This window comes from Neltuma alba, unplaced genomic scaffold (assembly GCF_004799145.2).
Source record: "Neltuma alba isolate B1F8T4 unplaced genomic scaffold, ASM479914v2 tig00003793_pilon, whole genome shotgun sequence".
Taxonomy (NCBI): Eukaryota; Viridiplantae; Streptophyta; class Magnoliopsida; order Fabales; family Fabaceae; genus Neltuma; species Neltuma alba.
This window is the reverse complement of record NW_021633429.1, coordinates 27992-37677: the sequence shown is the minus strand read 5'-3', so window position 1 is coordinate 37677 and position 9686 is coordinate 27992. Positions and strand designations below refer to the sequence as shown.

The 9686-nt window shown below is 35.1% G+C and overlaps 1 non-coding gene and 2 pseudogenes across 1 annotated transcript; 2 read left to right on the top strand and 1 right to left on the bottom strand.

Annotated features, from left to right (window-relative positions):
• Window positions 1–766: 766 nt before the first annotated feature.
• On the bottom strand, window positions 767–2935 carry LOC114742518 (omega-3 fatty acid desaturase, chloroplastic-like; annotated as a pseudogene).
• Window positions 2936–6231: 3296 nt separating this feature from the next.
• LOC114742522 (selT-like protein) lies at window positions 6232–8447 on the top strand (annotated as a pseudogene).
• Window positions 8448–9419: 972 nt separating this feature from the next.
• On the top strand, window positions 9420–9492 carry TRNAA-AGC (transfer RNA alanine (anticodon AGC)). The gene has a single exon. It is a non-coding gene; the product is annotated as a tRNA-Ala (tRNA).
• Window positions 9493–9686: the final 194 nt, after the last annotated feature.

The window sequence follows — 9686 nt, the reverse complement described above, 5'->3', positions numbered from 1 at the left end:
TAAACAAATATTTATTTATTACAGATAATTAACCTAATTAATTTTTTAAATATTATAAGCTAGTTATCTAACTCTTACATTTAGGATTAAAAAAATATCAACCAACATCTAAACTTTTAAATTAGTTATCTAACTCCTATTTTTATATATAATTTTTTTACCAGAACTATTTTTATATATAATGATTAACTTATTTCATGTGGTCCAGTAGCTTCTCCAGGGATTTAAATTTTGGACAAAATCATTCCTTTAGACTTAGAAATCAGAGCTAGCCAAACTAAATTTTAGAAAGAGTTATCAAGGGACAAAACGAATAATGATAGATATGCATGCTTGAGAAGGGGGGAACAAGAAAAGACAGGCAAATTAATGAATTTATTTGTATTTTTCAATTTTCATCTAACATTGGTGTTTAAACTTTAAACTCACGCAAATACATCATCAATTTGATGAAGATAAACCACTTCATCAAGAATACCAATTTACAAGTATTCTTCACTCTCAAAGAAGAAACTACAATAACAGGTAGATACACTCTGCTTAATCTTCAGCAGCAGACAATCACTATCAAACGTGTCAGGCAACAAGCACCTACTCTCTTTTATCCATTAAGGAACAAGTTAGCTCTTCGCAATTCCAAGAAATTACAAACTCCGACAGTGAGACAATCTCCGAAGTTAATTTCTTCAGAGTTAAGGAGCTGTGTCATATATATCACATACTTCTTCTGTTGCCTCTCATATTGCCTTGTTGTTTCAAGTGGGAAAACTGTTTAAAGCTTCTACTTTGATGATGATGAAGAAGAAGAAGAAGAGCCAGCGACCTTAGGGTCTGTTGTAGTATACAACATCCCCTGTGTCGCTAACAAAATGGTCTTTCTTCAAGCTTCTTACCAGATCTCCAATTAGGTGAAAGGGAAGAGGTCCTGATTTCTTTGGTTCACGGAAATATTCTCCGAGTACCGGCTTTGCAGCCTCAGTCTAAAAAAGCATTAAGGATTTTTTTTCAGTGAAAGATAAATATTTTATGATAATATATAAAACACATTAAAAGTAGAGAGATAATACTCACTGCTTCTACCAAGTGGTAGTGTGGAATTTGAGGAAAGAGATGATGAATGACATGGGTTCCAATGTCATGGTGGATGTTGTTAATCCAACCATAATCACGATCAAGAGTTGTAAGTCCACCTCTTAGGTAGCTCCATTCCTATCACAACATAAATGAAGATTTATTACTTCTGAAAATACCACAAACTTGAAACACTAAAATAAGAGAGACTCTCACTAAGATCATCCAATCACGTTAACTTTCATTTCCCAGAAAAAAGTAAAAAGAAAAATGAGGGAGAAATGATACCTTTCCACGATACCATGGTAGTTTGTCTTCATGTCCATGGTGATGCAGGTAAGTCACGAAATCCAGCCACATCACAAAAATCTTCAATCACAAGCAAGTTCAATTAGGGCTTGTAAAGAGGAAAACTTAAAGGAGGGAAACAACTGCGAAGTATTTAATCCACAGAGAGTCAAAAGAACTGTGAGCTTACCCAGTAAGGAATGCCGTAAAGCTTGAGCAACTGAATTGGACCCATCACAAATCCTAAGCCTACAAGCAAAGCAGCCATGGCGGTCCAACAAATAGTAGAAGTGATAACATCTTTTCTTTCATTGGGAACGAACAAGTCACTGTTTGGGTCAAAGTGAGAACCAGTCTTTCCTGGACTTCTGCTCCACTGCAATTTGTTTTTTCAGATCATGAACCAAGTCAATTTCCTTATTTCAACAAACTGCTTTCATGAATTTCACATTCAAGTCTTGTGAAAAACTTTCAGGAACAGAAGCAACTTACGAGGTAGAAAGGATATGCAAGCATTGGAAATGGTACAGTAAATCTCAGAGTCTTGGTCAAATTATCCAAGTTCTTGTATATTTTCTCAGGCAGCTGCAAGTTTGAAAATTCAACTTCTCATATTAGAAACTGCAATAGAATGAGGAAGGAGGGGACAAAAGATTACCCCTTTAACGCTTAGGAGTAAATAGATTTTAGCCTACCGGGTGCCAAGATTCATCATTTTCCACATGACCATGGTTTTGGTGGTGAGTTCTGTGACTGATTCTCCTGTATAATTTAGAAAATTACAGTGAGAAGTGTCCAAGAGAAGAGAGGACCAGAGGAGAGAAAGTTCATTTAGAAGCATACCATCCATGGTACGGTACAAGGATTGAAGAATGCAGAAGATGACCGACCACACTGTTCAGCTTGGGATTGTTTGAAAAGCTTCCATGACCACTGAAACATCAAAACCAACAATCAAATGAATCTAGACACAGCTTTATAACCCAAACTAGAAATTTAACAGAGATCAAAGAAATTGGTCATTACCAATCATGTCCAAGAACAAACAGAGCCCAGAACATGGTTCCTTGAGCAGCCCAATACAGAGGCCAAACCAGCCAGTTGTTTAAATAAGCAGCAGCAGCAGCCATTCCAAAAACCATGACCACATCTCTCACAACATAACTCATCGACTTCCATGTGTCCCTCACCCAGCAATGTTTTGGAATGGCTGCTCTGATATCTGCCAATTTGAATGGTGGTGGAGCCCCAGGATCGAATTCTGGTTCTTCCTGGGTGACCCCATTAAACTGCACGTTGATTGTCTCTTTGCTTTCTTCATTCTCTCCTTCAATGGAAGCAACTCTCAAAGGAGCACTCACTCTCAATTCCCAGCTTCTTCTCTCTCTAAAGTTACCAGTTAAGCCTCTTGTCTGAAATTTCAGATCTGTTTCATTCACACCATTGTTTGCGTTTAAAAATCTAACCTTTGAGCTCTTACACGTAACAGCTCCAATTCTGGGTCGAGGGAATGTTGGCGGAAGGGGCTTTAACCCACATTCTGTTAAAACCCAACTTGCCATTGGAGACCCAGATGGAGCTTTTAGCTTTAAAACAGGGTTTGCCCACCTGGGCTCTTGGGAAAATAAAAAGGAAAAGTAACGGTGGAGAGAGGGGCGAGAGGAGAGAGAGAGAGAGAGAGAGAGAGAGACGAAAATATGTGAACCAAAGCAGAAAGAAGGCAAAGCCAGGCAAAATATCTTAAAGAAGGACAAAACACTAGTAAACTTATGACAAGGAAAGAAAGAAAAATTTAGTTGAGGAATTAAATCCAACACTCAGTGGGCACTTGTGTTTCAACGACAGCCACACGTTGATCCTCCACTCCTCTGGCTTCCCCCCAGATTCTCCTCCCACCTCAACACAAAGCTCAGCCTCTTAGTTTACAAATCTGAATGAAATATTGAAAGTCGGAAGATCAAAAGGGTTAAAAGGAAAAAAAAAAGGGGCAAAAGCTCAGGAAAAGTTTGCGTCTTGGGGTTGGTCTTCTTGTGGGAGTCTGAGTTTGAGACGGACTTTATATATAGAAGTCGCATAGCGATATTTCCTCGTAAATATGTGTGGGAGAGACCAAGGCGTGTTTACTTTTCCCTTTCAACATTCTAAGATTTGAACTTAGATTCCCAGTTGTTGCCGTGTGGCTGAGGTTGACCTATTTTGTCTTGTGGGTCTCACCCTTTCTCTAATTGGTTCATTATGCGAGTCCGCCCTTTAATTAATGGGTCGGTAGTGCTTGCTTCAGCCACCCATGTGCCCGCACGCTACACAAATTTTTTCTTTCCTTTTATTTCTTAAACTTTATTATTTAATATTTATTCACATTTCACACGTAGGTCGGAATGGATCAAACGGGGTATGAAATGAAATGAGCACTATGGCTGCTTTTTATGTTCTTGGACTTTTTTAAATCAATCACGTGTTTTATTGAGTAAGCCTCCATATCCAAACATAGTTTATAATTTAATTTATAGTTATTATAATAATAGGTCGGAGGAATTAATAAAGACACACATGCACACATGTTTTGATCAAAACAAAAATAATTATCCCTCATATTTTGTTATAAAAGAGAAAAATGTAATTTAAATATTTCAAAAAGTATGATTGAAACTTTAATTGTTGTTATGTTGATGTTTGTGTTTGATGGTTTATTTATTTATTTATTTTGGATTACTTTTGGGGTTTTGGTAGCATCAATCCCATGTGCCGATTAGAAATAAAATAATGTCAAGGAGGGATAAAATAATCCAGAAATTCAAATTATCAGTCTATTTAAGTCCCATGGAACAACTTGGGCTCTTTTAAATTTTAATATGGAAATTATATAATCTTTTATGCATTACTCTTTGTCAATTCTATGGGTCACAAGATTTTTAAACCATTGGCACCTATCTTGGAACATTTATCTAAATTATAGAACAATTTATATTTCATTATCATCTTAAGATCTCAGAATAAAACACATACTTTTAAAATGGTTTAAAAATACTTTAATCAATTTCAGACTAAAATAAAAAACGTTAAACGGTTAAGCCTTTGTTGCACAGCAAGAGGTCTTTGATTTGGTTTATAGGGTACGAAGCTCCTATCAGTATAAAAAGTTAACCCTTAACAGTGTGGCAGTATGATATGAATTTCCACTAAAAAAACAATACTATTCTTCCGATTTTTAATATGAGAACTAATTAATTAATTTGAGTAGATTAATAATGTTATTTAAATTAGTTAATATAATATATTTTTTCTAAAATATCCTAAGTATATTCGTTAATTCCCTCAATTATTCTTCTACTTGATTTTTGTTAAGGAAAATAATAGGGTTAATTTAAAAAAATTAATAATTATATGAAATAAACTTACATTAAGATTAATATTAATTCTTTAATTAGGTTTACATTAAAGATTGAGGGAGTAATAATCAAGTTAGAAATCTTAACATTTGAGTTATTCTGAAATATAGATATAATCATATTGTGAGAAGAGGAGGATAAGAAGAACAATCTTTGTGTCATATAAGCAATCTCATATAAGGAATTTGCTCCCAAAAAAAAAAAAAAGCAATCTCATGAGGAAATTAAAATTAGATCGCCATTTAGTGAATGTGATTTTGGAAGCCATTCATAAGTAAGTTCTTTTTCCCTTGAAAAATGTTTTAATTAATGGATGATAAAATGTCACTAGTGGAGTATATTAAATAGATTTAAAGGGCAAAGTTTTAATATTATCTCTGCAATCTTACCACAAAAGGCCGAAAACATTGAATATTTACACACACAAGAAAATATATATATTTATATATGTGATATAAGATTAAAGGTCTAAAAGAAATTAAAATTTGCCAAGAATTACTTAGATCAAACAATGACGGGTTTAAAATACTTTCATCATTCCATTTCAAACTGGTATTCTAAGCACATAGATCACGTTCCCGTGGGAACACTTTCAGAAGGAAGAGAACACAGGCCTTGATTCTAATACACACACATATCTCCCATGGTCAAATGATAAGATTCGTTTTTGAAATGAAAAATATTGATGTGATTTGCAGGTTGAAGAACCGACCTTGACTCTTCCATGGTGTGTCAATTTAATTCTGCTCAGAGTTAAATTTTTTTGGTTTCCTGGTAAAAAAAAAAAAAATTCCCCCCTGTTTTTTATCGATTGGATGACTGGATTATTACATAAAATCAATCATACTTTCCTTTGAGTTTGAACCTTTTACCATCTTAACATTTTGATAAAGAATTACAAACGAAAAGAGTAAAATCTTCTTAAGGTATTTAATATTAATTAAGACCGTTAATAACACTTATTAACATATTTTACGTAAATCAAAACAAAATTCATTTAACAAATTTATCTATATTCTATAAATTACTTATGAACCCTTCTAAAGGGACCTTAATGAATTTATCATCATCACCAATTTCACCATTTTTTTTAAAATCAACAAAATTTTAAACACATAATATAAAATCTATTGCAAGGCAAATTCATTAATAATGCCACTTGCATATAAAACATATATAGTTAATACTTAACGCATTATATAAAGATAATTTTTTAGTTAATACTTAATACATTATATAAAGATAATTTTTTTTACCTATTATTATATGTTATCCATATACAATAAAATAATTTATTGTTAAAAATTTTAAGCAGATCACCATCTAGATATTCCCGAATCTCACTTAGGATACACTGACTTTCTAGCTAAATCTTCACATACCATGGCAGGAAATTTTTATACGCTTGATCAAATGGAAGACCTTAAGATCTGTTTGTTGTATTATCCTTTTTATTGAATGCAGTTTTCTATTAAAAAAAAAAAAGATATTCTCGAATCTTGCTCAGATTTCGATGTGTTCATTACGCTGGTACGTGGTGACACATTGATGAACACATCTAACGCCTGATTGAACAGTTGCAAATAAATCGGGTTACCATCTTTAACATCGGATCTTAATTTTTAGTCTGGATCTCAGATTGTGATTTACGAAACAATTCAATTCAATTCCATTTGCACCCTTTCGCCCTTCGTTTTCAGGCTTTGAATCACCAGAATCTCAACCTCCGCTTCAATGGATCGAACTCAAATTCTTCTAGTGGGCTTACCGGTCTTGCTCTTCTGCTCTGACATTATGAATCTTTTCTCTTCTCCACCTCACAAGCCGATTTCTCACAAACATTCTCCGATTCCCACCAAGTCTCAACCGCATCTTCAGCAATCCCTGGAATTTCCCGTTCAGGTTTTTTCATTTTTTCATCAACCCTTTCATTTCTAATTCGAATTGGAAGTTTGTGTCGGTGACTTGTTGGTTTTGATGCAGAAACAGACCACCATTGTCCCACCGATGGGGGCGGCAACACTGTTAACATTGACTTCTGCACTTCTTGTTCTTACAGGTTTGCCTAACCGCTTGACTTTTCTGTGCCATTTTTGTATTAAATTCAATGCATCTGTGAGTAATTCAGAAAGACTTGCCACCTTTTAGCGCCAGTTCAACATTGCTTTTCTCGTGTTTTCTTTTAAGAAGCTAAAGCGCACAAGGCAATTAGCATTGGCTGAAATTTCATTGGCTTTGAACGCGCATCTTGCCATGTTATCGATTACTTCATTCCTCACTGTTGCATGCATCCTCTGTTAGTGCCCGGCAATCTGAGGACTGTTAAATGCATCATTAATGAAAGTTTTCAAACGGAACTTTACTTTTACCAAATAGGGACATTGAAGGTGGACGTTGAAGTGGCTTCGCATACAAAGGTGCTCCAATGCTTAAATGATGAAAACTCGGGTGTCAACATCATGCTCGTTTCTCACACTAGCATTTCAGAATTTCTCTTTTCCTTTTTTCCTTTCTCCTTTTTTTTTTTGGGGGGGGGGGGGGTGTAAAAGCCTTGCAGCATTTTGCTTCTGTTCTTTCCAAACTCATTTTTGAAGATGCAAACTGAGAAATTAGATTAGCAATTTGTTATTTCATGTGATTTTCATATCCTATTTGGAGCGGTTCTCCCAAACTAGAGCATCACTTAAGATAGAGGTATATAATAAACATTGGTTGCTTGCTACCGTCAAACATGTTCTGGGGAAATTAAAACTGCTACTTCCCTCTGAATTTGGACTTTTGAAGCTCTCCAACTGAAAATCTTCAATTAACCTTCCGATTAAACTTTGCCAGCTGCATTCATATGAGCTCGTTTCATTTATAAAATATCTGACAGAATCAAAATTTCTTGTGCAGAGGAACTGCAGTTGCATCTAAACAATTGCTGGAAACAGCGTTTCCTGGGATTGATGTTGTTTTAGCTAACTGCCCACCTCCACTTACTAAACGCATGGTTAGCAAAGTGATACCAGTGGTGCAACTTGGAATTATTGGACTTGTAGTGGCAGGTGAACAGATATTTCCTAAATTGGGAATAGTGACGCCACCTTCATGGTACTACTCATTGCGTGCCAATAGGTTGGAAGTATGGCAAGCACTTGGCTTCTTGGGAATTTTGTTCAATCTTTCCTACAGAGTTCTGGTGCTTTTGAAGTGTATTGCAATGGTGAATTGGTAAGTTCTTCCTTCCTTTTCTTCTGAGATTATACATCATATGACTGTCTCTTCTGATTTTCAATTCATGAATTTAAGATCTTTGTTTTATTGGACGTTGTAGATATTCTCCAAGTTGAAGGAGAATAGATTCCCAGGTGAAATTGAGTTGAAGGATCTTGTTGGCAGAAGAATAGCGAATACAAGATATGGTCCTGTCTGATCCAAGAATGTTAACTTGGCTGAATTCGTCAGCATCAAAAGCTAATGTGATTGAATTATATGACAGAATCGCTGCATCTTGATTGAGATTTACGAAACGGATTGTAGAGATCAGATTTCCTGTGTTAGCTATTTGTCCTGTACATTCTATGTCAAGCAAGTTATCTCACAAGCATGCCTTCTGCATAGGCATTTATAGAAGTAAATTAAAATAGAGGGGTGATGCTTGGAAAATTCTTCTATTTATATACAAGTACGAAGCACACGCACATGAATAAGCACTAATCACGGCTTAATTTGCCATTTTTGTATCAGAACCGAATCATAAATCATTATGTTACTTTCGAGTCCTACCTAGTGCCTACTTTTATGAAGGGAATAAAAAGTTAGCGAGCAAGATGGCATCTTTTCATCTCTGTTTCCATGGTTGTTTAGAGAAACAAAGTAAAAGGAACAACATATTTAACTTCATGATAAGGCACATGGGATGATCATAAGATACGATGAGATTCTGCCTCCCATTTATTTCCACGAAGATGCATCCTGTCCCCGGGCCACTTCAAAATGACAGTGAATGGTTAGAAAGGAAAACGCATAAACATACCGCAGGTATATTGGAAAGTATTATGATGGCAATTGATGTAGATAAGATAAGATTAATTTTGCAAAATGTGATGGTGATTGGATAGTGGCAATGTCCCTTTTCACAAATCCTTTTCGAGGCCTTGCTTCCATGTGCTTAAAGAGAAGAATAAGTGCGATTTGGAGATGCGTTTGTTAAGTGCTTATAGGCATTTTCATGTAAATTGAAACAAATTTTTCTCATATATTTAGCTAATATTTTCTAAATTACAATTAAAACACTGTTTCTATGTAAATCATTCCAAACAAACCTTTATAATTAGACTCATAATGCTACTAATGGCCCAAGAAATTGTGATGCACAGGCCCAAATAGAGAATCTTATTAGTTTATTTTTTTGGTTTACAGACATGGTTTTGATGGAAGCTAGTGAAGTAAGGTTTTTATTTTTTAAATATATTGTGAACAAATTGCAACAAAAAAAGTTATATTATGGACAAAAGGTAGTATTATCTAATAATTTTCCTTTGCATTAAATGTTTTAAAGTTTTTTTATTTTGTTAAATCCTAAAATTAAAGAAGAATTTAAAAGAACATTTTATTCTTTGAAGTTTCCTGCTTTATGTCAAGACTCAGACGGGAATACATTTATAAAGAAAGTCAGCCCGATGTCAAGGGGATGTAGCTCAGATGGTAGAGCGCTCGCTTAGCATGCGAGAGGTACGGGGATCGATACCCCGCATCTCCAGCACTTTCCCTTTGTTCGCTCCTGTCATTTTTGCTCTATTCGTTTCATTTCTTGGTGCCGTGTTTCGAAAATCTCTTCCCTTCGTCTCTTTTGCTTCTCCTCCTTCCCTCTCGGTTCATCCCATTATGCTCTGAGATCCATACCCATAGCCATAGGCCTTCACTTAACAGTTTAGTTTCCAGTGACCCACGATT